Raw genomic sequence first — 25,041 nt, 5'->3', positions numbered from 1 at the left:
CGGTAGTGCTTTTCTTGTAAAGTTCTCCCTCATGGACTTTATAGGCTTTAGATCGCCGCACTATACAGCGTGCCTCGGTTTGGTCCTTTGGGAGTTCCTGCCTAGTAAGGTAGGCTAGGAATGGTTCTGTCCACGGGGCGATAACGGCCATTAGTACGTGGGCTGAGGTTGTTATTTCGTTGGCAGAGCCTCCGATTATGTCAGATTGTTCGGCGTCGGACAGTGCAGTTGGGTCCGGACTAATATTGCCATGTTCCCCTTCCCATACTATGGATGGCTTGAACAGCCTTTCCAGGAAGATGTTGGGGGGGACCGCATCGCGTTTTGCACCGATGCGTGCCAGGACGTCTGCCGCCTGATTGTTTTCTCGGGCTATTTGGTGAAATTCGAGCCCTTCAAACCGAGCTGACATTTTTAGGACGGCGTTGCGGTAAGCTGCCATTTTTGGATCTTTGGCATCGAAGTCTCCATTTATTTGGGATATCGCGAGGTTCGAATCCCCGCGCACCTCTAGGCGTTGAATGCCCATGGATACTGCCATCCGGAGACCATGTAAAAGGGCCTCATATTCGGCTGCATTGTTAGAGTCCGTGTACATAATATGGAGTACATATTGAACTGTGTCTCCTATGGGGGACGTCAAAACGATGCCGGCCCCTAGTCCGACCAACATTTTGGAACCGTCGAAGTGCATGATCCAGTTTGAATATGTGCCGTACTCTTTAGGGAGTTCGGCCTCCGTCCATTCTGTGACGAAGTCGGCCAAAACTTGCGACTTGATAGCTCGCCATGGCCTATAAGTTATGTCGAACGAGAGGAGCTCGATGGCCCATTTTGCAATCCGGCCCGTTGCGTCACGGTTGTTTATAATATCATTGAGTGGTACTTCCGATGCAATTGTGATTGAACACTCTTGAAAGTAGTGTCGTAGCTTCCGGGATGCCATGAATACCGCATATGCAATCTTTTGATAATGTGGGTACCGTGATTTGCATGGGGTGAGGACAATGGACATATAGTAAACCGGCTTTCGAAGGGGGAATTTGTGTCCGTTCGTTTCCCGCTCGACGACGAGTACTGCGCTGACAACTTGATGGGTTGCTGCAATGTACAATAGCATTGGTTCGCCGATGTTTGGCGCGGCCAGGACGGGGTTTGTTGCCAATATGGCTTTTATTTCCTCGAGTCCGGCCATGGCGGCATCCATCCACTCAAAGTGTTCGGTGCGCCGAAGGAGGCGATAGAGGGGTAGCGCCTTTTCTCCCAACCGGGAGATAAAGCGGCTTAGAGCCGCCACGCATCCGGTTAATTTTTGTATTTGTTTGAGGTCCTTTGGGATATCCAATTGTGACAAAGCTCGGATCTTGGCTGGATTTGCTTCGATTCCCCTACCGGATACAATGAAGCCCAGGTGCTTTCCGGCTGGAACACCGAAAACGCATTTTTCCGGATTTAGCTTGATGTCATATGCTCGGAGGTTGTCAAATGTAAGCCTCAAGTCGTCTACTAGAGATTCGACATGTCTTGTTTTTACGACCACATCATCCACGTATGCCTCTACTGTTTTGCCGATCTGGTTTGCCAGACATGTCTGAATCATGCGTTGATATGTTGCACCGGCGTTTTTGAGCCCGAAAGGCATTGTGTTGAAGCAGAATGGGCCGTATGGGGTGATGAATGCCGTTGCGGCTTGGTCTGACTCGGCCATCTTGATTTGATGGTAACCGGAGTATGCGTCGAGGAAGCACAACGAATCGTGTCATGCAGTGGCATCGATAATTTGATCGATGCGGGGGAGGGGGAAGGGATCCTTTGGGCAGGCCTTGTTGAGGTCTTTGAAGTCAACACACAGGCGCCAGGATTTGTCCTTCTTTGGTACCATCACCAAGTTTGCTAGCCAGTCCGGATGTTTTATATCTCTGATGAATCTGGCCTCCAATAGTTTGGCTAGCTCCTCTCCCATTGCCTGTCTCTTGGGTTCAAAGAAACGCCGAAGGGCTTGTTTGACAGGTTTGAATCCTTTTAGGATATTTAAGCTGTGTTCGGCCAGCCTGCGTGGGATTCCTGGCATGTCCGAAGGGTGCCATGCAAAAATGTCCCAGTTTTCCCGTAGGAATTCTCGCAGTGCGGCTTCTACATCGGGGTTTAATTGTGCCCCGATGGAAGCTGTTTTATTAGGGTCCGTTGGATGGACCTGGAATTTGACTATTTCATCCGCTGGTTAAAAGGAGGTGGACTTGGATCTTTTGTCGTGTATCACATCGTCCCTATTTACCGTGGAGCGCAACGTAGTCAGTTCCTCAGCCGCTAGGGCTTCGGACAGTGCCTCAAGGGCCAGTGCGGCTATCTTGTTTTCGGCGCGGAGTGCTATGTCCGGATCACTAGCGAGAGTGATGATTCTGTTCAGCCCGGGCATCTTGAGCTTCATGTACCCGTAATGGGGTACTGCTTGGAAGATTGTAAACGCTTCCCGCCCCAGCAGAGCATGGTATCCGCTGCTGAACGGGGCCACTTGGAATGTGACCTCTTCGGACCTATAATTATTCGGCGTGCTGAACACCACATCTAATGTGATTTTTCCTGTATAGCGTGCTTCCCGACTGGGGATTATTCCTCTGAAGGTTGTGCTGCTTTGCTCAATGCGGTTCCAGTCTATTTCCATTTTTTGAAGGGTTTCCTCGTAAATGAGGTTCAATCCGCTGCCTCCATCCATGAGTACCTTGGTGAGGCGAAAGCCGTCCACTATAGGACTGAGTACCAATGCGGCTGGTGCTCGAGCTGTTCGGAATTTAGGTTCGTCGCTGGCATTAAAGGTAATAGCCATGTCATCCCATGGGTTTACTGTTGCTACTTGATAGACTTCGGTGAAGCTGCGGAGTGTTCTTTTTCGCATTTATTTGATGCGAAAGTCTCGAAGACTGTTAAGACTGTACTGGAGTCCCTGAGCTGGCTTTCTGCGGCCTCCGGAATTAGGAGATCTTCGCCCCTTTTGGCCACCTGCCGGAGTATCCAACATGCTCTAAGGCTATGAGTTGGTGTGGCGTCCTCTGTACTATGAATTTTACAGGGTCCATTAAGCCATCCCTCCAGTACGGTTCCATGCCCTATAGAGGGTTTTGGTTTTTTGGTTTTTAACCCGGGTGTCTGATGATGATGCACCCTTTTATTTCGGACGAGGTTTCTATTCAGGGCCGGATTGTCCCAAAATTTAGTTTCGGTTTTCCGGGCGCTTTCCATTGCACAGTACTTTTGTACTATGGACGCCAAGTCAGCGAAGCGTGTAAGATCACGATGACCTGTGGCGTTGAGGATTCCCTTGTCCATGCAATTATTGTAGAAGATTGAGATTGCGTTTTCCTCGTGGCAGTCCTTTATCCTGTTCATAACCAGGAGGAACCTTGCCCAGTAATGATGTACTGTTTCTCCGGACTTTTGCCTGATTTGGGATAGATCGCTTATGTTCGGGCGGGTGGGTGGAATTAAATCCGGAACTTCACCCAATCTAAGACTCAGAGGCCAAGGAGTTTCCGAACTCTAAGGTTTGGATTCTTGGATGTTGTCCAGTGAATCTAGCCCGTTGCCTGATTCTAAGTTCAAGTCTTGAGTTACATCCTCCCCTCCGCGGGTATCCGGCTTGGAGGGATCTGGAATCCGGACGTAGCTAGTCCTTAAGATAGATGAAGAGTCGCCGCACTGTGCCTCTACTACGGCAACGTGATGGGTGACTTGGGGAGAATTAATTTCTCTTAGATCGGGTTTAAGCCCAACCTGGTCATAATCCGTAGTGACCCCCAAGGCGGCGATGCGATCCAAGAGCTCGTTTACGGAAGAGAGCTCCATTGGATCTAACTGCTCGACGAGTTCCGAGCTGACGTGAAGATTGCTTTTGATGACCCGAGAGGTCACCGTCGGCGCAACGGCCGAACAGGCGGTCATGAGAAAACCGCCTAGCCGGAGAGTTTGGCCGACAGCCAAGGCTCCCTTAGTAACGGCGCTGTCTTTAAAGACGGGAAGAGGCATCCTTCCTGATTGCGATGACACAGAGGAACTCTCAATGAAAGCACCAATGTCGGTGTCAAAACCGGCGGATCTCGGGTAGGGGGTCCCGAACTATGCGTCTAGGCCGGATGGTAACAGGAGACAAGGGACACAATGTTTTACCCAGGTTCGGGCCCTCTTGATGGAGGTAAAACCCTACGTCTTGCTTGATTAATATTGATGATATGGGTAGTACAAGAGTAGATCTACCACGAGATCAAGGAGGCTAAACCCTAAAAGCTAGCCTATGGTATGATTGTTGTATGATGAAGTTGTTCTACGGACTAAACCCCTCCGGTTTATATAGACACCGGAGAGGGTTAGGGTTACACAAAGTCGGTTACAATGGTAGGAGATCTTGAATATCTGCGTCGCCAAGCTTGCCTTCCACGCCAAGGAAAGTCCCATCCGGACACGGGACGAAGTCTTCAATCTTGTATCTTCATAGTCCTGGAGTTCGGCTGAAGGTATAGTCCGGCTACCCGGACACCCCCTAATCCAGGACTCCCTCAAAGACCAAGCAGAAGGCCAAGGGAACCCGAAAGAGTTCCCGACGCCAGGTGATATCGGACTGATCATCCGATGACACCGCGACGCACTCCTCCCCCGAAGATGAGGAGGAAGATGAAGATTCTCCCCCTCAAGTCAGGGGAGACAAGAAAAGGAAGGCCTCCCCAACCGGGGGGGGGGGGCGAAGGGTCCAAGAAGGGGAGGACTCTCCTTCCGGACTACTCCACCACCGCCGCCGAAGGCGAAGACGAGTAGCTGCTGAGGGCCAAGCCCCTGGCGAAGTCGTAAGTATTCGGATACCAGAGTAACTCATAGAATACCTTTGTCCCACTGCTTCTCCTAACGCCCAACATGATTATGCAGACCGCCCCAAGCCCGTATCGACGTATCTTCGTCGGACGGCTCCTTGGACAGGTCGGATATGGATAGCGATCCTCTTCCGACCGCCACCTCCCCTTGCCCTACGGACAATGCCGAGGTACTGTCTCAAGAGGCACCGGGTCGAGGGGAGACAGTCCTGGAGGCGCCTCAAGGCGACCTTCCGGACTCCGGGAGCAGAGGGAGTAAGGCTCCCGAGGGCTCCGAGTTCGGCCTTCAGCCGAACACTACGCCGGAACCTCCGGTGGTTCCGGATTCGGGCAGGCGGCGTCCTTCCAAAAGGGGCAAGACGCCCGTGCCGGTGACCTCTGTCCATCCAGAGGCACCAGACAATCTGCTAGGAGCGCTTCGCAGTGCTTCCATCGACGAAGAGCACCGCACTATTATGAGTGCGGTGATCCAGAAGGTTCAGTCCGCCAAGAGCGGACTGACTGAAGCCTGTGCCAGCCTTCTAATAGGCTTTAAGGTAAGTATTTGAAATATAGGAAAAATATTACCGCATGGACAGTAGCCCCTGATGCTCTATTTGGTGTTCAAAAGGAAAAGCCGAATAGAGGATCAACTAATATCTGCAGGAGTCTAATATAAGTATGTCTATATGCGTATGCAGGCTTCGCTGTTGACCTCTGCCGCACTGACTGCAGAGGTCGCTGTACTGAAGCAGGACCTCGAAGGGTCCAAGAAAGATGTCGGCCTTGCCAAGAGGCAGCTCGAGGAGAACAAAGGTAAGTAATACCTAGTCTATAGATATGTATATATACAAAAAGGATGCGATTCCAAAATGACAGGATCATCTTTAATTTGCCAGGGGCCACGACCGAAGTGGCAACCCTGAAGCAAGCGCTATCCGAGGCCGAAAACAAAGCGGCCCAGGAGCGCACCGAGCGGGAAAAACAAGAGGCATGGGTGGGCGAGGTGCAGCAAGGGCTCCACGCTCTCGTGACGAAGCACGAGGCGTTGGAGCTTGACTTGAAGACGCGAGAGTCCGAGCTTGCCGCGGCCCTTGAGAGTGCAAAGAGTGCCAAGGCTGAAGCCCAAAAGGCCCTCCAGGAGATTGAGGCGATGATGAAGATAGCGGCGGGTAAGGCATTCAATATGCAAAGCAAGCATGTGAAAGTAAATTACTTGTTACTTACCCGAGTCCGGAGCTCTCCAGGAGCATTCGCAGATTTTCCCCGCAGCGTGTCGGATGCCGCAAAGTTTTACCAGGCCGAGGAGGGAAGCTCAACGGAGAAGCTATTCTGGTCTCAGTATACTAGGACCAAACACTCGATGCCTCTGAGCGACCAGCTGAAGCAACTGGTCGAGCTGCACAAGGCGGCCGAACAGGCCATGAAGGGCTTTATAGTCCGGATGTGGCCTGGTGACACCCTTCCCAATAGCTACTTCGGCCTGGTGAGGCGGCTTGTGGGTGCCTGGTCACGGCTGGAAGTCATCAAGCGGTCCGTCTGCATCGAAGGTGCACGCTGGGCTTTTGCCCGTGCGAAGGTGCACTGGGCCAAACTGGATGCCGTGCAGCTGGTGAAGGAAGGCCGCCGCAGGGCAAGGAGCATCGCCACCCCGAGATGTACTATGAGGGTGTCCTGAAGGGTGCCCGTCTTGTAGAGGACGAGTGTGCGAAAGATGTAATATTTGAATAAACTTGCTCGTGTAATCCTATATTATGAAAACTTGTTCATATGCGCTATGCAACGCTTGTTTGAATTTAAAATATTACCTTCTGTTCGGCTGTTTATCAAATCTGAGAGATGGCTAGTCGTCGGCTTCTGCCCCCACGCCATGAGTGCTGGGGTGTTCGGGATAAACCTAAGCACTCTTGTTCCCATTTTTGGGTCCTTCGAGGGAGGTGCTCAGCACAACGAACAAGGCAATCGGACTATAACGCGTTATCACTCTCACTTAGCCATAAATTCTATAATTTTAAATTTCGGCGAAGCCCCTAGTATTCGAAAGGCCGAATTCGGGGCGCTATACACGCCTTAAGCCGGACAGGGCCGACTCCTCGCTCTAAGCGGCATAAGTCTTTAGGGACTTGAAACCTCTCGAACAGCGACCAGTCTCTCGCCTTATCATGATAGTCAGTTTTAGCTTTCTCTACTGAGGTGCTTAACCCAGTAGAACCGGGGCACAATCACAGTAGTTCTCCCAGTGCTACCTTAGCCGATATAGCGGAACGTAAGGTACCAAAACATGGGAGCCGGGCAAACCCAACTATTGACCCAAGACATGATTCAGAGCTGATGCATATAATGCTATAAGTTTGGGGTGCCGCACTGTCGAAAGTGTTCGGACTTCTCACGCCGTATTATGGGGTATGCTTAAGCCCCTAGCGTATTGGCCATACCAGAGTGTACGGGTGCTAGATGTCATGAATGAACATATATATATATATGTAAAAAAAGAAGAAGGATACAATAATAGTCTTAATGCTATGCATTTTTTATTCAAAAAGGTGCGTTAAAGCAGAATGATACAAGTAGTGCGATAAGCAAAAAGTAGGACTATTTGACATGTCCCCTTCAAGGGCAAGCTGAGGAATAGTATTAAAGCCAGTATTTCACTCGTTATCATAATCCACCTGGGAGTTCCGTGGTGTGACGTAGCTTTCTGCCTCCTTGGTTGCTGCATCATGTGTTCGGCAATCATGCTGCCGGATAGGGTTTCCAGAGATTAAAGTCCTGAAAGAGAAAATAACAGAGCGGGAAGCCCCTAGTGCGGTTTAAGCTGCGTCTTGGAGCATGTCGTAGTCGTGCCCCTCCCCCTCCCCATCTGTGCCCATGGTATTTTTAATGCATAATTATGTACACATGGCACGGATTTCGCCGTTTGGCTGGGACCGGGGTGGGGGCCGCATTGCTATGCGAGCTCAGAATGTGCCAGGCGGTCCTGTTGCCGATTACTCCTGGCGCGCTTGAAGGTGTCCGGGTCCTTAATCACCGAACTAGTGGATTGCCTTAAGAGGCTGCTTTGCGCTTCTGCTGTGAGGGCCGCAGTGTGCTCCTCCGTGCGGATAGAGCGCTATGTGTTTCCATTGACTGTGATGACCCCCCGAGGTCCTGGCATCTTGAGCTTGAGATATGCATAGTGCGGTACCGCATTGAATCTCGCAAATGCGGTTCGCCCGAGCAGTGCATGGTAGCCACTGCGGAACGGGACTATGTCGAAGATAACTCTTCGCTTCGGAAGTTATCCGGGGATGCGAAGACCACTTCCAGTGTGACTGAGCCTGTGCAATGGGCCTCTACACCTGGTATGACACCTTTGAAGGTCATTTTTGTGGGTTTGATCCTTGAGGGGTCTATACCCATTTTGCGCATTGTGTCCTGATAAAGCAGGTTCAGGCTGCTGCCGCCATCCATAAGGACTCGAGTGAGGTGAAATCCGTCAATGATTGGGTCTAGGACCAGTGCGGTGAATCTGCCATGACGAATACTAGTGGGGTGGTCCCTGCAATCGAAGGTGATCGGACAGGAGGACCATGGGTTGAACTTTGGGGCGACTGGCTCCAACGCATATACGTCCCTGAGCGCACGCTTCTGCTCCCTCTTGGGGATGTGGGTTGCGTATATCATGTTCACCGTCCGCACTTGTGGGGAGAACCTCTTCTGTCCTCCGGTGTTCGGCTGCCGGGGCTCCTCCTCGTCATCGCTATGTGACCCCTTATCTTTGTTTTCGGCATTTAACTTGCCGGCCTACTTGAACACCCAACAATCCCTGTTGGTGTGGTTGGCTGGCTTGTCGGGGGTGCCATGTATTTGACAAGAGCGATCAAGTATACGGTCCAAACTGGACAAGCCCGGAGTGCTTCTTTTGAATGGCTTTTTCCGTTGACCAGGTTTAGAGCCTTTGAATCCGGCATTGACTGTCGTATCCTCAGTATTGTCGCTGTTAATGCGGCGCTTATGTTTGTTGCGACGTGAGCTGTCGTTGCCATCCTTGGTATCCGAAGTACCATGGTTCTTTGATATGTTATTGCTGCGAGCCAACCAGCTGTCCTCTCCCGCACAAAAGCGGGTCATGAGTGTCATGAGGGCTGCCATAGATTTCGGCTTTTCCTGGCCAAGGTGTCGGGCGAGCCATTCGTTGCGGATGTTGTGCTTGAAAGCTGCTAGGGCCTCTGCATCCGGACAGTCGACAATTTGATTTTTCTTTGTTAGGAACCGTGTCCAGAATTGTCTGGCCGATTCCTCTGGCTGCTGAATTATATGGCTCAAGTCATCGGCATCTGGTGGTCGCACATAAGTGCCCTGAAAGTTATCGAGGAATGCGGCTTCCAGATCTTCCCAACAGCCAATGGACTCTACTGGCAAGCTGTTGAGCCAATGCCGAGCTGGTCCTTTGAGTTTGAGTGGGAGGTATTTGATGGCGTGTAGGTCATCACCGCGGGCCATGTGGATGTGCAGGAGGAAATCCTCGATCCATACCGCAGGATCTGTTGTGCCGTCGTATGATTCTATATTTACGGGTTTGAAACCCTCTGGGATTTGAGGATCCATTACTTCGTCTGTGAAGCATAAGGGGTGTGTGGCGCCTCTATACTAGGCTATATCGCGACGCAGCTCAAATGAGTCTTGCCCGCTGTGTTCGGCCCGGCCGGACTTACTTTTACTGTATCCAGCATGATGATTATCGTCTCGCATAGTGGCGCGCCCTCGTGATCCGTAGATTTATCTTGCATGTTTTGCTTTGTCCTCCAATACGTCTCGCAGGTCTGGCGTATTTCCCCATGCCTTTTTATTTGAATGGTGTCGGGGTGCGGGCTGAGCTTTTGGCTGGAATGCCTCTCTCACGCGGCCACGAGGTGGCCGATCAGCCGCGTCATACGCTGGAGATGTAGGTTTTGGTGCTTCCTCCTCCAGTCGGGGTAGCAACCTGTATTTTGGGTAACTCTTGGAGGGGCGGTCGAGTTTGTATTCCTCAGTCGCAAGGACTTCGGTCCATCTGTCAGCTAGCAAATCTTAATCAGCTTGAAGCTGCTGCTACTTTTTCTTAAGGCTATTTGCCGTGGCTATAAGCCGGCGCTCGAAGTGCTCTTGTTCGACGGGATCCTCTGGCATGATGAATTCGTCATCGTCGAGGCTTGCCTCGTCTTTGGAGGGAGGCATGTAATTATTATCCTCCGCCTCTCTATCTGCCGCTCTCTCTGGAGGGCTAGCTTCTCCATCCTCCTGCTCTAAATCTTGCTGGAGGGGATTGTTGTTGTCTTCGGCGCTGTCCGGAGCGCTATTATCTCCAGTGTCGGTATCACCGCTTTTGCCTTGGCGGGACTTAGAGCGGCGCCGCTGACGTCGGCGCTTGGGTTGCTTCTTGGAGGGGTCATCCTCCGCTGTCTCGTCGCCATTGCCTTCTTTGGGTGTGTCCACCATGTATATATCATATGATGAGGTGGCTGTCCAGTGACCTGTGGGCCGTGGTTCCTCTTCGCCTCCCGCATCGTCGTCCATACCGTCGATGTCTTCGGAGTCAAAGTCGAGCATGTCGGTTAAGTCATCGACAGTGGCTACTAAATGGGTGGTGGGTGGGCGGCGAATTTCTTTGTCATCCGCATCCCAATCCTGCCGGACGTAGTTCGGCCAGGACTCTCCTGACAAGGAGAGAGACCTTAATGAGTTCAGTATGTCGCCAAAGGGAGAGTGCTGAAAAATATCCGCGGAGGTAAACTCCATGATCGGCGCCCAGCCGGATTCGACAGGCACGGGCGCAGGCGGTTCGGAGTCCGTGGCCGGGGAAGGATCCGGTAGTTCGGCAACACGGCTCTCGTAAAAGCTAAGGTCGTTCCTTGGCTCGATCGCCGCTGAGAGTACGGCCTCCATGGCGGGGTCTATCCACCTGTCCATGGATGGCGCGATTGGCTCCGAATTGAGGGCCAGAGTAGTCGTCGGTGCGATATCCTGAACACTGTCCGACGGCAGAGCTAAATCATGCTCATCGAGACCGTGCAGCGCACTTGGCAGGGGTTCGAATCCGTCGAGGATCAAGTCTCCGTGGATATCGGCCGTGTAGTTTAAGCTTCCAAACCTGACCTGGCGGCCAGGGGCATAACTTTCGATCTGCTCCAGATGGCCAAGCGAGTTGGCACGCAGTGCGAAGCCGCCGAATACAAAGATCTGTCCGGGGAGAAAAGTCTCACCCAGGACTGCATCGCTATCGATGATTGAAGGAGCCATCAAGCCTAATGGCGACGACATAGAGGAACTCTCAATGAAAGCACCAATGTCGGTGTCAAAACCGGCGGATCTCGGGTAGGGGGTCCCGAACTGTGCGTCTAAGGCGGATGGTAACAAGAGGCAGGGGACACGATGTTTTACCCAGGTTCGGGCCCTCTTGATGGAGGTAAAACCCTACGTCCTGCTTGATTTATTCTTGATGATATGAGTATTACAAGAGTTGATCTACCACGAGATCGGAGAGGCTAAACCCTAGAAGCTAGCCTATGGTATGATTGTATGTTGTCCTATGGACTAAAACCCTCCGGTTTATATAGACACCGGAGGGGGCTAGGGTTACACAAGGTCAGTTACAAAGGAGGAGATATACATATCCGTATTGCCTAGCTTGCCTTCCACGCCAAGTAGAGTCCTATCCGGACACGGGACGAAGTCTTCAATCTTGTATCTTCATCGTCCAACAGTCCGGCCAAAGGATATGGTCCGGCTGTCCAGAGACCCCCTAATCCAGGACTCCCACACTCCCCCTCTCTTGTGGAGATCTATTCGATGTAATCTTCTTTTGTGGTGTGTTTGTTGAGACCGATGAATTGTGGGTTTATGATCAAGATTATCTATGAACAATATTTGAATCTCCTCTGAATTCTTTTATGTATGATTGGTTATCTTTGCAAGTCTCTTTGAATTATCAGTTTGGTTTGGCCTACTAGATTGATCTTTCTTGCAATGGGAGAAGTGCTTAGCTTTGGGTTCAATCTTGCGGTGTCCTTTCCCGATGACAGTAGGGGCACCAAGGCACGTATTGTATTGTTGCCATCGAGGATAACAAGATGTTGTTTTATCATATTGCATAAATCTATCCCTCTACATCATGTCATCTTGCTTAAGGCATTACTCTATTTTCATGAACTTAATTCTCTAGATGCATGCTGGATAGCGGTTGATGAGTGGAGTAATAGTAGTAGATGCAGGCAGGAGTCGGTCTACTTGTCTCGGACGTGATGCCTATATACATGATCATACCTAGATATTCTCATAACTATGCTCAGTTCTGTCAATTGCTCAACAGTAATTTGTTCACCCACCGTAAAATACTTATGCTCTTGAGAGAAGCCACTAGTGAAACCTATGGCCCCGGGGTCTATCTTCATCATATTAATCTTCTAATACTTAGTTATTTCCTTTGCTTTTTTACTTTGCTTTTATTTTATTTTGCATCTCTATCACAAAAATACGAAAAATATTATCTTATCATATCTATTAGATCTCACTCTCGTAAGTGACCGTGAAGGGATTGACAACCCCTTATTGCGTTGGTTGCGAGGAGTTATTTGTTTTGTGCAGGTACGAGGGACTCGCGCGTAGCCTCCTACTGTATTGATACCTTGGTTCTCAAAAACTGAGGGAAATACTTACGCTACTTTGCTGCATCATCCTTTCCTCTTCAAGAAAATCCAACGCAGTGCTCAAGAGGTAGCAGAGAAGATTTCTGGCGCCGTTGCTGGGGAGTCTACGCAAAAGTCAATATACCAAGTACCCATCACATACCCTTATCTCCCGCATTACATTATTTTCCATTTGCCTCTCATTCTCCTCTCCCCCACTTCACCCTTGTCATTTTATTCACCCTCTCTCTCTCTATCCTCCCTCTCTTTCTCTATTTGCCTCTTTTTGCCTGCTTGCTTTTTGTTTGTTTGTGTGTTAGTTTGCTTGCTTGTCACGATGGCTCAAGATAACACTAAATTGTGTGACTTTACCAATACCAACAACAATGATTTTATTAGCACTCCGATTGCTCCTCTTACCAATGGTGAATCTTGTGAAATTAATGTTGCCTTGCTGAATCTTGTTATGAAAGATTAGTTTTCCGGCCTTCCTAGTGAAGATGCCGCTACCCATCTAAATAGCTTCGTTGATTTGTGTGATATGCAAAAGAAGATGTGGATAATGATATTGTTAAATTTAAGCTATTTCCTTTTTCGCTTAGAGATCGTGCTAAAGCTTGGTTTTCATCTTTGCCTAAAAATAGTATTAATTCTTGGAACAAGTGCAAAGATGCTTTTTATCTCTAAGTATTTTCTGCCTGCTAAGATCATCTCTCTTAGAAACAATATTATGAATTTTAAGCAACTTGATCATGAACATGTTGCAGGAGATTGGGAGAGGATGAAATTAATGACACGTAATTGCCCTACTCATGGTTTGAATTTGTGGATGATTATACAAAAATTTTATGCCGGATTGAATTTTGCTTCTAGAAATCTTTTAGATTCGGCTGCGGGAGGCACTTTTATGGAAATCACTTTAGGAAAAGCTACTAAACTCCTAGATAATATTATGGTTAATTATTCTCAATGGCATACTGAAAGATCTACTAATAAAAAGGTGCATGTGATAGAAGAAATTAATGTTTTCAGTGGAAAGATGGATGAACTTATGAAATTATTTGCTAGTAAGAGTGTTTCTTCTTATCCTAATGATATGCCCTTGTCTACTTTGATTGATAATAATAATGAATCTATGGATGTGAATTTTGTTGGTAGGAACAATTTTGGTAACAACGCGTATAGAGGAAATTTTAATCCTAGGCCTTATCCTAGTAATCCCTCTAATAATTATGGTAATTCCTACAACAATTCTTATGGAAATTATAATAAGATGCCCTCTGATTTTGAATCTAATATTAAATAATTTATTACTTCGCAAAAGAATTTCAATGCTTTGATTGAAGAAAAATTGCTTAAGATTGATGAGTTGGCTAGGAACGTTGATAGAATTTCCCTTGATGTTGATTCTTTGAAACTTAGATCTATTCCTCCTAAGCATGATATCAATGAGTCTCCTAAAGCCATGAGAATTTCCGTTGATGAGTGCAAAGAAAGAACCGCCAGGATGCGTGTTAAGAAAGATGCCTTTATAAGAGCGTGTTCTTCTAGTTCTTATGAAAATAAGGATGAAGATCTAAAAGTTATTGATGTGTCCCCTATTAAATATTTGTTTTGCAATACGAATCTTGATAATTATGGGACTGAATATGATCCACCTTTACCTAGAAGGTGTTCCAAGAATTCGGAGTTTTTAGATCTTGATGCTGAAACTGATAAAAGTGGGATCGAAGAAATTAAAACCCTAGATGTTGCTAAACCCACTATCTTGGAGTTCAAGGAATTTAATTATGAAAATTTCTCTTTGATTTATGGTATTTCCTTGTTGCAATCCATGCTAAATTCTCCTCATGCTTATAGTCAAAATAAAGCGTTCACTAAACATATCGTTGATGCCTTGATGCAATCTTATGAAGAAAAACTTGAATTGGAAGTTTCTATCCCTGGAAAACTTTATGATGAGTGGGAACCAACTATTAAAATTAAAATTAAATATCATGAATGCTATGCTTTGTGTGATTTGGGTGCTAGTATTTCCACGATTCCAAAGACTTTGTGTGATTTGTTAGGTTTCCGTGATTTTGATGATTGCTCTCTAAACTTGCACCTTGCGGATTCCACTATTAAGAAACCTATGGGAAGAATTAATGATGTTCTTATTGTTGCAAATAGGAATTATGTGCCTGTAGATTTTATCGTTCTTGACATAGATTGCAATCCTTCATGTCCTATTATTCTTGGTAGACCTTTCCTTAGAACGATTGGTGCAATTATTGATATGAAGGAAGGAAATATTAGATTCAAATTTCCGTTAAGGAAAGGCATGGAACACTTTCCTAGAAAGAAAATTAAATTACCTTATGAATCTATTATGAGAGTCACTTATGGATTTCCTACCAAAGATGGCAATACCTAGATCTATCCTATCTTATTATGCCTAGCTAGGGGCGTTAAACGATAGCACTTGTTGGGAGGCAACCCAATTTTATTTTTATTCCTTGCTTTTTGCTCCTGTTTAGTAATAAATAATTTATCTATACTCTGTTTTGGTTCTGTTTTTTTTGTGTTTAATTAGTGTTTGTGCCAAGTAGAACCGTTGGGAAGACTTGGGGAAAGTCTTGTTAATCTTGCTGTAAAAAACAGAAACTTTAGCAATCACGAGAACTGCTGCCATTTTTATTTGGAAAGTGATATTTAGTTAATTGTTTTTGCAGATGATTAATAGATAAATTCCTCACGTCCAGAAATTTATTTTAGAATTGTTGGGGTTCCAGATCTTGCGCTAGCTACATATTACTACAGACTGTTCTGTTTTTGACAGATTCTGTTTTTCATGTGTTGTTTGCTTATTTTGATGAATCTATGGCTAGTAAAATAGTTTATAAACCATAGAGAAGTTGGAATACAGTAGGTTTAACACCAATATAAATAAAGAATGAGTTCATTACATTACCTTGAAGTGGTCTTTTGTTTTCTTTCGCTAACGGAGCTCACGAGATTTTCTACTTTGAGTTTTGTGTTGTGAAGTTTTCAAGTTTTGGGTAAAGATTTGATGGATTATGGAACAAGGAGTGGCAAGAGCCTAAGCTTGGGGTTGCCCATGGCACCCCCAAGATAATCTAAGGACACCTAAAAGCCAAAGCTTGGGGATGCCCCGGAAGGCATCCCCTCTTTCGTCTACTTCTATCGGTAACTTTACTTGGAGCTATATTTTTATTCACCACATGATATGTGTTTTGCTTGGAGTGTCTTGTATGATTTGAGTATTTGCTTTTTAGTTTACCACAATCATCCTTGCTGTACACACCATTTTAGAGAGCCATACATGATTTGAACTTTGTTAGAATACTCTATGTGCTTCACTTATATCTTTTTGAGTTATATAGTTTTGCTCTAGTACTTCACTTATATCTTTTAGAGCACGGTGGTGGATTTGTTTTATAGAAACTATTGATCTCTCATGCTTCACTTAGATTATTATGAGAGTCTTAAATAGCATGGTAATTTTCTTTAATAATCCTAATATGCTTGGTATTCAAAGAATAGTTAAAAAAATTCTTATGAGTGTTTTGAATACTAAGAGAAATTTGATGCTTGATGATTGTTTTGAGATATGGAGGTAATAATATCAAAGTCGTGCTAGTTGAGTAGTTGTGAATTTGAGAAATGCTTGTGTTGAAGTTTGCAAGTCCCGTAGCATGCACGTATGGTAAACGTTATGTAACAAATTTGAAACATGAGGTGTTATTTGATTGTCCTCCTTATGAGTGGCGGTCAGGGACGAGCGATGGTCTTTTCCGACCAATCTATCGCCCTAGGAGCATGCGCGTAGTGCTTGGTTTTTGATGACTTGTAGATTTTTGCAATAAGTGTTTGAGTTCTTTATGACTAATGTTGAGTCCGTGGATTATACGCACTCTCACCCTTCCATCATTGCTAGCCTCTTCGGTACCGTGCATTGCCCTTTCTCGCATTGAGAGTTGGTGCAAACTTCGCCGGTGCATCCAAACCCCGTGATATGATACGCTCTTTCACACATAAACCTCCTTATATCTTCCTCAAAACAGATACCATACCTACCTATTATGGCATTTCCATAGCCATTCCGAGATATATTGCCATGCAACTTTCCACCATTCCGTTTATCATGACACATTCATCATTGTCATATTGCTTAGCATGGTCATGTAGTTGACATAGTATTTGTGGCAAAGCCACCGTTCATAATTCTTTCATACATGTCACTCTTGGTTCATTGCATATCCCGGTACACCATCGGAGGCATTCATATAGAGTCATCTTTTGTTCTAGTATCGAGTTGTAATCATTGAGTTGTAAGTAAATAGAAGTGTGATGATCATCATTTTTTAGAGCATTGTCCCAAGTGAGGAAATAAAAAAAGAGAAAGAAAGGCCATAAAAAAGGAAAAGGCCCCCCAAAAAAATAATTGAGAGAAAAAGAGAGAAGGGACAATGTTACTATCCTTTGCCACACTTGTGCTTCAAAGTAGCACCATAATCTTCATGATAGAGAGTCTTTTGTTTTGTCACTTTCATATACTAGTGGGAATTTTTCATTATAGAACTTGGCTTGTATATTCCAACAATGGGCTTCCTCAAGTGCCCTAGGTCTTTGTGAGCAAGCAAGTTGGATGCACACCCACTTAGTTTCTTTTGTTGAGCTTTCATGCATTTATAGCTCTAGTGCATCCGTTGCATGGCAATCCCTACTCCTTGCATTAACATCAATCGGTGGGAATCATCATAGCCCATTGATTAGCCTCGTTGATGTGAGACTTTCTCCTTTTTGTCTTCTCCACATAACCCCCATCATATTCTATTCCACCCATAGTGCGATATCCATGGCTCGCGCTCATATATTCTGTGAAAGTTTATAGGTTTGAGATTACTAAAGTATGAAACAATTGCTTGGCTTTTCATCGGGGTTGTGCATGATGAGAGCATTCTTGTGTGACGAAAATGGAGCATGACTAAACTATATGATTTTGTAGGGATGAACTTTCCTTGGCCATGTTATTTTGAGAAGACATGATTGCTTTGTTAGTATGCTTGAAGTATTATTATTTTTATATCAATATGAACTTTTATGTTGAATCTTTTGGATCCGAATATTCATACCACAATTAATAAGAATTACATTAAAAATTATGCCAAGTAGCACTCCACATCAAAAATTATCTTTTTATCATTAACCTACTCGAGGACGAGCAGGAATTAAGCTTGGGGATGCTTGATACGTCTCCAACGTATCTATAATTTTTGATTGCTCCATGCTATATTATCTACTGTTTTGGACATTATTGGGATTTATTATCCACTTTTATATTATTTTTGGGACTAACCTATTAACCGGAGGCCCAGCCCAGAATTGCTGTTTTTTTGCCTATTTTAGGGTTTTGAAGAAAAGGAATATCAAACGGAGTCCAAACGGAATCAAACCTTCGGGAACGTGATTTTCTCACCGAACATGATCCAGGAGACATGGACCCTACGTCAAGAAACAAAGGAGGAGGCCACGAGGTAGGGGGTGCGCCTACCCCCCCCTCCCAGGCGGGCCCTCCACCCTCGTGGGCCCCCTGTTGCTCCACCGACGTACTCCTTCCTCCTATATATACCTACATACCCCCAACCGATCAGATACGGAGCCAAAACCCTAATTCCACCGCCATAACTTTCTGTATCCACGAGATCCCATCTTGGGGCCTGTTTCGGAGCTCCGCCGGAGGGGGTATCCATCACGGAGGGCTTCTACATCAACACCATAGCCTCTTCGATGAAGTGTGAGTAGTTTACCTCAGACCTTCGGGTCCATAGTTATTAGCTAGATGGCTTCTTCTCTCCTTTTGGATCTCAATACAATGTTCTCCTCCTCTCTTGTGGAGATCTATTCGATGTAATCTTATTTTTGCAGTGTGTTTGTTGAGACCGATGAACTGTGGGTATATGATCAAGATTATCTATGAACAATATTTGAATCTCCTCTAAATTCTTTTATGTATGATTGGTTATCTTTGCAAGTCTCTTCGAATTATCAGTTTGGTTTGGCCTACTAGATTGATCTTTCTTGCAATGGGAGAAGTGCTTAGCTTTGGATTCAATCTTGCGGTGTCCTTTCCCAGTGACAGTAGGGGCAGCAAGGCATATATTTTATTGTTGCCATCGAGGATAACAAGATGGGTTTTTTATCATATTGCATAAATCTATCCCTCTACATCATGTCATCTTTCTTAAGGCGTTACTCTGTTTTCATGAACTTAATACTCTAGATGCATGCTGGATAGCGGTCGATGAGTGGAGTAATAGTAGTAGATGCACGCAGGAGTCGGTCTACTTGTCTCGGACGTGATGCCTATATACATGATCATACCTAGATATTCTCATAACTATGCTCAATTCTGTCAATTGCTCAACAGTAATTTGTTCACCCACCGTAAAATACTTATGCTCTTGAGAGAAGCCACTAGTGAAACCTATGGCCCCCGGGTCTATCTTCATCATATTAATCTTCCAATACTTAGTTATTTCCTTTGCTTTTTACTTTGATTTTATTTTACTTTGCATCTCTATCACAAAAATACCAAAAATATTATCTTATCATATCTATCAGATCTCACTCTCGTAAGTGACCGTGAAGGGATTGACAACCCCTTATTGCGTTGGTTGCGAGGAGTTATTTGTTTTGTGCAGGTACGAGGGACTCGCGCGTAGCCTCCTACTGTATTGATACCTTGGTTCTCAAAAACTGAGGGAAATACTTACGCTACTTTGCTGCATCATCCTTTCCTCTTCAAGGAAATCCAACGCAGTGCTCAAGAGGTAGCACTTGTCGTCACTAGTTGTTTCTTGATCCGGCGGTATTGTTGGATGAAGCGGCCCAGACCGACATTACGCGTACGCTTACGCGAAACTGGTTCTACCGACGTGCTTCGCACACAGGTGGCTAGTGGGTGTCAGTTTCTCCAGCTTTAGTTGAATTGGATTCAATGAACATGGTTCTTTCTGAAGATCAAAAAGCAATCACTATACCGCGTTGTGGTTTTTGATGCATAGGTAAGAACGGTTCTTGCTCAGCCCGTAGCAGCCATGTAAAACTTGCAACAACAAAGTAGAGGACGTCTAACTTGTTTTTGTAGGGCATGTTGTGATGTGATATGGTCAAGACATGATGCTAAATTTTATTGTATGAGATGATCATGTTTTGTAACACAATTAGCGGCAACTGGCAGGAGCCATATGGTTGTCGCTTTATTGTATGAAATGCAATCGCCATGTAATTGCTTTACTTTATCTCTAAGCGGTAGCGATAGTCGTAGAAGCAATAGTTGGCGAGACGACAACGATGCTTCAATGGAGATCAAGGTGTCAAGCCGGTGATGATGGTGATCATGACGGTGCTTTGGAGATGGAGATCAAAGGCACAAGATGATGATGGCCATATCATATCACTTATATTGATTGCATGTGATGTTTATCCTTTATGCATCTTATTTTGCTTAGTTCGGCGGTAGCATTATAAGATGATATCTCACTAAATTTCAAGGTATAAGTGTTCTCCCTAAGTATGCACCATTGCTACAATTCGTCGTGCTGAGACACCACGTGATGATCGGGTGTGATAAGCTCTACGTTCACATACAACAGGGGCAAGCCAGTTTTGCACACACAGAATACTCGGATTAAACTTGACGAGCCTAGCATATGCAGATATGGCCTCGGAACACTGCGATCGAAAGGTCGAGCGTGAATCATATAGTAGCTATGATCAACATAGCGATGTTCACCATTGAAAACTACTCCATCTCACGTGATGATCAGACATGGTTTAGTTGATATGAATCATGTGATCACTTAGATGATTAGAGAGATGTCTATCTAAGTGGGAGTTCTTAAGTAATTTGATTAATTGAACTTTAATTTATCATGAACTTAGTACATGATAGTATTTTGCATGTCTATGTTGTTGTAGATAGATGGCCCGTGCTGTTGTTTCGTTGAATTTTAATGCGTTCCTAGAGAAAGCTAAGTTGAAATATGATGGTAGCAACTACACGGACCGGGTCCGTAACTTGAGGATTATCCTCATTGCTTCGTAGAAGAATTACGTCCTGGAAGCACCGCTAGGTGACAACCCCGCTGCAGAAGCAACGCAAGATGTTGTGAACACCTGGCAGAGCAAAGCTGATGACTACTCGATAGTTCAGTGTGCCATGCTTTATGGCTTAGAACCTGGACTTCAACGACGTTTTGAACGTCATGGAGCATATGAGATGTTCCAGGAGTTGAAGTTAATATTTCAAGCAAATGCCCGAATTGAGAGATATGAAGTCTGCAATAAGTTCTACAGCTGCAAGATGGAGGAGAATAGTTCTATCAGTGAACATATACTCAGAATGTCTGGGTACCACAACCACTTGACTCAACTGGGAGTTAATCTTCCTAATGATAGTGTCATTGACAGATTTCTTCAATCACTGCCACCAAGCTACAAGAGCTTCGTGATGAACTATAATATGCAAGGGATGGATAAGACGATTCCTGAGCTCTTCGCAATGCTAAAGGTTGCGGAGGTAGAAATCAAGAAGGAGCATCAAGTGTTGATGGTTAACAAGACCACAAGTTGCAAGAAAAAGGGTAAAGGGAAGAAGGGGAACTTCAAGAAGAACAGCAAGCCAGTTGCTGCTCAAGTGAAGAAACCCAAGTCTGTACCTAAGCCTGAGACTGAGTGCTTCTACTGCAAAGGAACTGGTCACTGGAAGCGGAACTGCCCCAAGTATTTGGCGGAGAAGAAGGATGGCAAAGTGAAAGGTATATTTGATATACATGTTATTGATGTGTACCTTACTAATGCTCGTAGTAGTGCTTGGGTATTTGATACTGGTTCAGTTGCTAACATTTGCAACTCGAAATAGGAGCCACAGATTAAGCGAAGATTGGCTAAGGATGAGGTGACGATGTGCGTGGGAAATGGTTCCAAAGTCGATGTGATCGCCGTAGGCACACTACCTCTACATCTACCTTCAGGATTAGTTTTAGACCTAAATAATTGTTATTTGGTGCCAGCGTTGAGCATGAATATTATATCTGGATCTTGTTTGATGCGAGACGGTTATTATTTAAATCAGAGAATAATGATTGTTCTATTTATATGAGTAATATCTTTTATGGTCATGCACCCTTGATGAGTGGTCTATTTTTACTAAATCTTGATAGTAGTGATACACATGTTCATAGTATTGAAGCCAAAAGATGCAGAGTTGATAATGATAGTGCAACTTCTTTGTGGCACTGCCGTTTAGGTCATATTGGTGTAAAGCGCATGAAGAAACCCCATTCTGATGGACTTCTGGAATCACTTGATTATGAATCACTTGGTACTTGCAAACCATGCCTCATGGGCAAGATGACTAAAACTCCGTTCTCCGGAACAATGGAGCGAGCAACAGAGTTATTGGAAATCATACATACTGATGTATGTGGTCCAATGAACATTGAAGCTCGTGGCGGATATCATTATTTTCTCACTTTCACAGATGATTTGAGCAGATATGGCTTTATCTACTTAATGAAACATAAGTTTGAAACATTTGAAAAGTTCAAGGAATTTCAAAGTGAAGTGGAAAATCATCGTAACAAGAAAATTAAGTTTTTATGATCTGATCATGGAGGTGAATATTTGAGTTATGAGTTTGGACTTCATTCGAAACAATGCGGACTAGTTTCGCAACTCACGCCACCTGGAACACCACAACGTAATGGTGTGTCCGAACGTCATAACCGCACTTTATTAGATATGGTGCGATCTATGATGTCTCTCACTGATTTACCACTATCGTTTCGGGGTTATGCTTTAGAGACGGCTGCATTCACGTTAAATAGGGCATCATCTAAATCCGTTGAGATGACACCTTATGAACTATGGTTTGGCAAGAAACTCAAGTTGTCGTTTCTTAAAGTTTGGAGCTGCGATGCTTATGTGAAGAAGCTTCAACCTGATAAGCTCGAACCCAAATCAGAGAATTGTGTCTTCATGGGATACCCAAAGGACACTGTTGGGTACACCTTCTATCACAGATCCGAAGGCAAGATATTCATTGCTAAGAATGGATCCTTTCTAGAGAAGGAGTTTCTCTCGAAAGAAGTGAGTGGGAGGAAAGTAGAACTTGACGAGGTAATTGTACCTTCTCCCTTATTGGAAAGTAGTTCATCACTGAAATCAGTTCCGGTGATTCCTACACCAGTAAGTGAGGAAGCTAATGATGATGATCATGAAACTTCTGATCAAGTTACTACCAAACCTCGTAGGTCAACCAGAGTAAGATCCGCACCAGAGTGGTACGGTAATCTTGTTCTGGAAGTCATGTTACTTGACCATGACAAACCTACGAACTATGAGGAAGTGATGATGAGCCCAGATTCCGCAAAATGGCTCGATGCCATGAAATCTGAGATGGGATCCATGTATGAGAACAAAGTATGGACTTTGGTTGACCTGACCGATGATCGGCAGGCCATATAGAATAAATGGATCTTCAAGAAGAAGACTGACGCTGACGGTAATGTTACTGTCTACAAAGCTCGACTTATTGCGAAAGGTTTTCAACAAGTTCAAGGAGTTGACTATGATGAGACCTTATCACCCGTAGCGATGCTTAAGTCCATCCAAATCATGTTAGCAATTGCCATATTTTATGATTATGAAATTTGGCAAATGGATGTCAAAACTGCATTCCTTAATGGATATCTTAAAGAAGAGTTGTATATGACGCAACTAGAAGGTTTTATCGATCCAAAAGGTGCTAACAAAGTGTGCAAGCTCTAGCGATCCATTTATGGACTGGTGCAAGCCTCTCAGAGTTGGAATATACGCTTTGATAGTGTGATCAAAGCATATGGTTTTATACAGACTTTTGGAGAAGCTTGTATTTACAAGAAAGTGAGTGGAGCTCCGTAGCATTTCTGATATTATATGTAGATGACATATTGTTGATCAGAAATGATACTGGATTTCTGAATAGCATAAAAGGATACTTGAATAAGAATTTTTCAATGAAAGACCTCGGTGAAGCTTCTTATATATTGGGCATCAAGATCTATAGAGATAGATCAAGACGCTTAATTGGACTTTCACAAAGAACATACCTTGATAAAGTTTTGAAGAAGTTCAAAATGGATTAAGCAAAGAAAGGGTTCTTGCCTGTGTTACAAGGTGTGAAATTGAGTCAGACTCAATGCCCGACCACTGCAAAAGATAGAGAGAAATGAAAGGTGTTCCCTATGCTTCATCCATAGGCTCTATCATGTATGCAATGTTGTGTACCAGACCTGATGTGTGCCTTGCTATCAGTCTAGCAGGGAGGTACCAAAGTAATCCAGGAATGGATCACTGGATAGCGGTCAAGAACATCCTGAAATACCTGAAAAGGACTAAGGATATGTTTCTCGTATATGGAGGTGACAAAGAGCTCATCATAAACGGTTACGTCGATGAAAGCTTTGACACTGATTCGGATGACTCTAAGTCACAAACCGGATACGTGTTTTTATTAAATGGTGGAGCTGTCAGTTGGTGCAGTTCCAAGCAGAACGTCATGGCGGGATCTATGTGTGAAGCTGAATACATAGTTGCTTCGGAAGCAGCAAATGAAGGATTCTAGATGAAGGAGTTCATATCCGATCTAGGTGTCATACCAAGTGCATCGGGTCCAATGAAAATCTTTTGAGACAATACTGGTGCAATTGCCTTGGCAAAGGAATCCAGATTTCACAAGAGAACCAAGCACATCAAGAGACGCTTCAATTCCATCCACAACCAAGTCAAGGAGGGATACATAGAGATTTGCAAGATACATACAGATATGAATATTGCAGACCCATTGACTAAGCCTCTCTCACAAGAAAAACATGATCAGCACCAAGACTCCATGGGTGTTAGAATCATTACAATGTAATCTAGATTATTGACTCTAGTGCAAGTGGGGGACTGAAGGAAATATGCCCTAGAGGCAACAATAAAGTTGTTATTTATATTTCCTTATACCATGATAAATGTTTATTATTCATGCTAGAATTGTATTAACCGGAAACTTAGTACATGTGTGAATACATAGACAAACAGAATGTCACTAGTATGCCTCTAATTGACTAGCTCGTTGAATCAATGATGGTTATGTTTCCTAACCATAGACATGAGTTGCTATTTGATTAACGGGATCACATCGTTAGAGAATGATGTGATTGACTTGACCCATGCATTAGCTTAGCACGATGATCGCTTAGTTTGTTGCTATTGCTTTCTCCATAACTTATACATGTTCCTATGACTATGAGATCATGCAACTCCCAAATATGGGAGGAACACTTTGTGTGCTACCAAATGTCACAACGTAACTGGGTGATTATAAAGGTGCTCTACAGGTGTCTCCGATGATGTTTGTTGAGTTGGCATAGATCGAGATTAGGATTTGTCACTCTGATTGTCGGAGAGGTATCTTTGGGCCATCTCGGTAATGCACATCAATATAAGCCTTGCAAGCAATGTGACTA

Source organism: Triticum urartu, chromosome 5 (assembly GCF_003073215.2).
Source record: "Triticum urartu cultivar G1812 chromosome 5, Tu2.1, whole genome shotgun sequence".
In the NCBI taxonomy this organism is placed as follows: domain Eukaryota; kingdom Viridiplantae; phylum Streptophyta; class Magnoliopsida; order Poales; family Poaceae; genus Triticum; species Triticum urartu.
Note: the sequence above shows the minus strand (reverse complement) of the source record.